The following is a 6,867-nucleotide window of genomic DNA, read 5'->3' as shown; positions in this document are numbered from 1 at the left end:
AAGGAGGTTTAGCATCACAGCATTTGTTTCCAGGCGGACCATTAAAAAACGCGACACACTATATCCTGTAGAATTCAACCAACCAGATGATGACTTTGAAACTCCTGAAGTGTTTCCAGATAAGTGTGCCATATGCATCAGACGTTTAGCCAACGGTCCGTGGGCGTGATGTCTGAGGCTGAGACTACCTCAGAACAAACATAAACTTGTTAGTCAGCTTGAAAAATTAACTCTAGAGAGGAGCATTTAGCTAAATATATGTACCATATTACATATTAGTTATAATTTTTTTCTTCAATAGCCTATATAATGCATGTTTGAATAAATCCATCAAGTTGACAGCCACCATTTAAATGTTTATATTTCAAAAAACGAATTGGAGTAGAAATAATTTTAAAGTTAGTAGGCCTATTATAACTTTATTATTATAAAAAATTAAGTGTAATTTAAGTTTGTATACAAATCAGTTCATTTTAACCTTCAAAATAATGTAGTACCAACTGATTCCCATGTATATTTTACAGTGTTAGCTGAGAGATTTTTTTTTTCTTGAGAAAATTTGCCATTTACTGTACCTGATATACAGTATATCCAAAATAACTGATATCGAATCGAATCGAATCGCAAGCTTGTGAATTGCATGTAGTAATCGGCCCGAGCTCGGCTGCCCCACGGCGCCTGCGGCTCAGACTCGGCATCGGCACGTGTTAACCGGGCCGATTGTGGTCCGCAGCTCGCTCTGGGACATGTATATTTGTTACGGCTGTAAAGCACTGGGCCGATTTCTGTTCACCATAACTGGCCCAACTCTGGCTATAGAGATCTGTGCCACTTCTGGCAATGACTCAGCAGATGTTCACTCACAGATGGTTACATATAACCAATAATTAGCATAAAATTGTCTTAAAATTGACTTTGTTTTCTGGTAGTACCTGATATAAATTAACGTTACACTTTTAATGTAGCGAATTTGTCAAAAACAACATATCTGCGGAAAAACCTAATATAATAAAATTGCCATATAACATTCTCTAATATGTATATCAAATCGATTTATAAGAAATGTAGCAATTCATTATTTTATACGCTTTTATGTATGTTAAACGCTCTTCACTGCGCGCTCAGGTGATTCATTCATCTTCACGCGCGCAGCGGTGGGAGGGGTCTCGTACCTGTGGTAGTGGGTGATATCCGCCATGTTTGTGCGGTTTGGAGCGGACGCAAAGAAGTGTTATCATTGCTGAAGAAATGGCAGATTTTAATCCCCAGACACCAAGCAGTGCAAGCCCTGAAGAAATAAGACCATGGACATCATCTTCTCTGACTGAACTAGCATGGAGCTGTTGGAGCCAATGAGTAAGCTGCTAAGTTCAAGTAAGTTTGGCACATTCGGTTAGACCAACATGGTCATGTGCATCTGTAAGTGTAAAATCTGCTTACATTTAGCAACTGAAGATGATCTCAGACATACTAATGCATAGGATTACATTGTCATAGCAAAAAAACAGTGAAACTTTATTAATAGATACTTGTATACTATTTGCACTTTACAGGTGGAATGTTTAATGATTATTTCTAAGTTTACTGAGCGATGTAAACTGCTGTCATCCACATCACATCATTGCTCTAACCGACATTACCAGAAGAATCTTTTCAGCGTGGCAGATATTCACAAGCGTCTGGAGCGAACTTATGTAAGTAAAGCAAAACATTTCTGATTTTTTTTTTTTTATTTTATTTATTTGATTTTGTAAGTATATCTTATTGAAGAAAATGTAGGGCAACATGTGTTGCTGCTTTTTGTTATGCTTTTTGTTAAACACACTGATCTGAGAAATGTGATTTTATTCCTACATTCATGTGAATAAACTAGCAGTAGCTTTATCTACGATTAGTAAACCTTAACAATCTTTCTTTACTTGCAGGCTGAACTGGATGTTTACTGGAGAGTGAGCTTCAACACTTAAGGTAACTTCAATTGAGTTGAAATGCAAGTTGCGTGATGTCTCCTCAGATAACTGGACACAGACTCGACTATCTTTTCTACATCCACTGTTGGTTATACACTTGTGTGTTTTTGGTTTTCTAGGTTTGTACAAAGTTACACCATATCACTGAAAACAACACGCATCAACAGATTTCAGAGACTCTGCGTGACATTTTAAATGTTTATGATCTTCAGGTGAGTTGAAATTTGTCAACACTTACTACCTCCATCACTGTCTTCACTGTATATAAAATTAAGTTGGCTTGCTTGTTTAACATGTTAAACCCTTGACTTTGAAGGGTGTGCATGATGTCAACATGAAACTGTAGCCCTCCGTGCTCTTCAGTGTACCTGTGTGAGGAGGACCCACAATTCTTCAAGACTTGTAAGTATTTGATGCATTAACAGAATTGCTAGTATTGGTGAATGTAACTGTTTACTTTTAGTCTACTGAGTGAAACTTACAGTTGGACCTTCTATGCTTATTTCAGGAGGCGTTGGGAGAGCCAGACATCACTGATTTTGTCAGTGTGGTCAACGAAACGAAAGCACAAGTCCTTTCAAGCACTGCAGTTGTTATAGAAGATGATCTTCAGTTTTGGCATGTTCAGAAGCACTTGTTCACACAGTCACAGGACTAATCTTCAAAAAAATCTTCAATTGTACAGCTGAAGGTTTATTTTATGTATTTAATTTTTTAGGTGTTGTTTGTTTTTGTCTTTTGAGTTAGTATTTTTATGTAATGAAGTCCTGCAGAGGTGCCTGATCCTGTTCCTGGAGATCTACCTGCCTGCAGAGTTCAGCTAAGTTATTCAGCTAATTATTTTGCTAAGTACAAAATGTGTTTAACAGCAAAACTTTTTCCATTTACCAATGTGTTTACAACATTTTTTTTTTTAAGTTTGTCTATACTAATTTTACAGTCTGTGTATAAGTAAATACCAGTGTATAATTTTTTTCAAAATGTGGTAAATGTTATTTATGTATTTATATAATTAAAATGTAAGTAATGTTGGCTGAGTATCAAATTTAAATGAAAAATGTATGAACAGTATGGTAGAAATATAAACGGGGCTGGCCGTTTCTGGCGCGCTGTGCGCATACCGGCTTGATTGCGGCAGTGTCGGCAAGGTAACGGCTGCCGCATCTGGCCCGATTGATTCGGCCCGGAATTAGGCAGTGAGTACACAGGAATCCGGCCCGATCGCTGCAGAAAGAAACGGGCCGAGTGGTAAGTCTCCGGCAGGCGAGAATCTAACAGGAACTGGCCCGAGTGTATTTTGCTATCTCTCTCCATCTGTAAATGTCATTGGCTGTTAAAGTCTTGTGTTGCTTATAATAAATTGACATTTTGATAAAACACGCGTAAGCAGTCTTTCAGCAATTACATGTAGACTAGATCAGAAGCATAGCCTACTATATGCATTAGTGAGTGTGGTGGTGCTTATGGGGTGTCGCTCTGGGACGGGTGAGTATGAGGCTGTGAGGGAAAAAAGGGTCTGACCCCCCCTAATGAAGGCTTGACCCAACAAAATAAGATGTTGGGGGGGTCAAAGAAAGTAGTCTACCCGTAATATGAAGTTTTACCTAAAATTGCGGCATTACATTTACAGTAACTTAGATTTGTTCATGTTACATTATATTTATAGTCATTTTCCTTTACGCGTGTAGTTTGCAGTGTTGAGCATTATAACCAATCACACACGTTTTCGTTGAGTTTAGGAATGCAATGTCCAATCAGAGGCGTCGTGATTATTCACCGCGCAAATGCCGGTGTCATGAGGGTTGCTCGCGCTCACTGACTGAATTCTGAATCTGAACTCACGCGAATTCTCTTTTATCGTCTTAAACAACAAAATGCCGAAAAGATGCAAGTAAGAGATTCATTTTGCAGTATAGACAGTTTCAGAGGTTATATCGGGAGTTTTTGCGAATGCGCATAACTCACATTAGACTGAAGTCATGGACCGCTTCGGTGTTCTTTGGTCGCTTTCTATATTCCCATATATAAACCGTTTTGTTTTTTATGCTACTGAAATAATGTTAAGACTTCTTTTACTAATCCGTAAAAAAGCAATAAATTCATTACGGTTCTTGGCTTGTTTTGTCTGTAGCCAGAATATGATGCTTTTCCCCACCAAAAACTTTGTCGACTTAATAATCATCATTACAATTTTAAGAGCAATAATCAACCATAATGATTTTGTCATGACATTGCAGTTTCACCTGTAGGCTAATGACTTCATGTTTATAGGCGTTTTACCTTATGCAATGTAATGAGCAGCATTAAACAGTAGGCCTATGTGTAAACAAATGCCATGTCAGATGTAGCTTCTGTTCCACCAAAATCTTCAATTGTACAGCTGAAGGTTTATTTTATGTATTTAATTTTTTAGGTGGTGTTGTTGTTTGTTTTTGTCTTTTGAGTTAGTATTTTTATGTAATAAAGTAGAGGTGCCCGATCCTGTTCCTGGAGATCTACCTGCCTGCAGAGTTCAGCTAAGTTATTCAGCTAATTATTTTGCTAAGTACAAAATGTTAACAGCAAAACTTTTTCCATTTACCAATGTGTTTAAAACATTTTTTTAAAGTTTGTCTATACTTAAATTTTACAGTCTGTGTATAAGTAAATACCAGTGTATATTTTTTTCAAAATGTGGTAAATATTATTTTATTTACAATAATTGTATAACAACTGCTGTTATTTGATGTAATATAGTTTTGTAATTGTTTTGTAAATAAAATGTTTTCATGCCAACCAGATCAAGTGAGTACTTTACAAATGGACATATAATTGCTTTCATAATAATGTGATGTTTGTATAGATTTAAGTAATGTTATTTATGTATTTATATCATTAAAATTTAAGTAAACGTTTGGGCTGGATATCAAATTTAAATGAAAATGTATGAACAGTATGGTAGAAATATAAACGGGGCTGGGCCGTTTCTGGCGCGCTGTGCGCATTTGCTACGGCCCGATACCGGCTTGATTGCGGCAGTGTCGGCAAGGTAACGGCTGCCGCGTCTGGCCCGATTGATTCGGCCCGGAATTAGGCAGTGAGTACACAGGCATCCGGCCCGATCGCTGCAGAAAGAAACGGGCCGAGTGGTAAGTCTCCGGCAGGCGAGAATCTAACAGGAACTGGACCGAGTGTATTTTTCTATCTGGGCAGTGTAATGGCTTTAGTTGATGGTTGAAAAAAAAAAAAAAAATCATTGGTAACAGTCTGTAGAATTGTGACTGATTAAAGTAACTGGTTAAATTTAGGTGTTTAAACAACAGACACACAGATTCAAGTAGATTTTAATAAGGTAATTATAAAAACTGGCCCCTACAAAGGTAAAAAAAAAAAAAAAAAAAAAGTGTATACGTAAAGGCCTATATATATGTGTGTGTGTGTGTCTGTGTGTGTGTGTGTGTGTGTGTGTGTGTGTGTGTGTGTGTGTGTGTAACCCCCTAGTTAATATATACAGTATATATATATGTGTGTGTGTGTGTCTGTGTGTGTGTGTGTGTGTGTGTGTGTGTGTGTGTGTGTGTGTGTAACCCCCTAGTTAATATATATACAGTATATATATATATATATATATATATATATATATATAGTCATTTAATATTTTATATATATATATATATATATATATATATAGTCGTTTAATATTCATTATTGTGTTTTGATATGTAATCATATGAAATCAAAAGATAGATTAAAGCATTAATCACACCAAAAAGAAAGTCATATGTTCACATTATAATTTGAAATTAGGCCATGACTAAATTATGTGGCCATAACAAACTCCTTGCATTGTATCTTCTTGTGACAGTTTGTACAAGATTTTAAATTTGGCTTGGTATAAAGTAATTACATGGTTGGACAGAGTTTATGTTTTTAATAACTGCTCTCACTGGGCAAGCAAATTTGTGCAGTTTGCTTGTTGTTGTTTGAAGTTCAGTGGATTGGAGTTTCAGAAAGTCATTGTGTAAATTTCCACCGCTTCTTATAGAGAGCTGTGGTTACAACTATTATATGAGCAGATATACAATGCTGCGATGCAGAACTTTGCTCTATTTCTAGTTTCGCCTCCTGCGAAGCAGCATTTGCTGAGACGCATGATGTGAATGTGGTTAAGGACTTGTCAGCTGAGGTGTGTGTGTGTGTGGTTATACATGTGCAGTACATATATGATCTTGCCACGTATAGTTCAAAACCTGTAATACACAAAATCTGTTTGCTTTGACTCAAGGGGTCAATGTTTATCTCAGTTTTAACGGGGAATTGTATATCATCTGACATGCAGTAATATACTTAGTATAAGTGTATTTTGTGTCATAACGGTCATATTCAGAGACATTTTAAGACACTAACCTTTTGCAAACTTTCCATCAGGTATAATTTTAAACCCACTGCTGAAGTAACTGATCTCTATAAACATTTAGTTTGCTTTTAAAGCATTTTAAAGACATTGATTCTTTTATGTTGTAAAAATACCATGTATAGCCATTTTAGAATTAGTATAATAAAAAAGATGTCATTTGATATATGTATGCTGTATGTTTGTATAAGCACATTTGCTTTTGCAATAGATTATACATGTTGATATAGGTGATGTACAGTACACGCAGGTCTTTTTTGTAGTTCTCCACCCACAAGATAATAAAGATAAATCATTGAAAAAGAACATTTAAGCTGTAAAAATTAGAAGTTGAAAAAAAAAAAAAAAAAACTAAAAGGGACATTTTCAGTATACTCAACTTACAGAGGAAATGTTGTATCAACATAATTAAAGTTGGTCTGTGCTTTCATCAAATATACGTTCTATAAACTTTATAAATGGATGCAAGTTCAGTAATCCTGCATTTTAAGTTAAGCTGATCAT

The 6,867-nt window shown here is 36.0% G+C and overlaps 1 long non-coding RNA gene across 1 annotated transcript; it reads left to right on the top strand.

Moving 5' to 3' along the window:
• The first annotated feature begins 1,079 nt into the window (after nucleotides 1-1,079).
• Nucleotides 1,080-3,308, top strand: LOC127499907 (uncharacterized). Its single transcript, XR_007926216.1, has 5 exons — nucleotides 1,080-1,374; nucleotides 1,554-1,694; nucleotides 1,926-2,182; nucleotides 2,287-2,372; nucleotides 2,479-3,308. It is a non-coding gene; the product is annotated as an uncharacterized LOC127499907 (long non-coding RNA).
• The last annotated feature ends 3,559 nt before the right edge of the window (nucleotides 3,309-6,867 follow it).

The sequence above is a fragment of the Ctenopharyngodon idella genome, chromosome 18 (assembly GCF_019924925.1).
Source record: "Ctenopharyngodon idella isolate HZGC_01 chromosome 18, HZGC01, whole genome shotgun sequence".
In the NCBI taxonomy this organism is placed as follows: Eukaryota; Metazoa; Chordata; class Actinopteri; order Cypriniformes; family Xenocyprididae; genus Ctenopharyngodon; species Ctenopharyngodon idella.
This window is presented reverse-complemented; position numbering and strand designations above follow the sequence as displayed.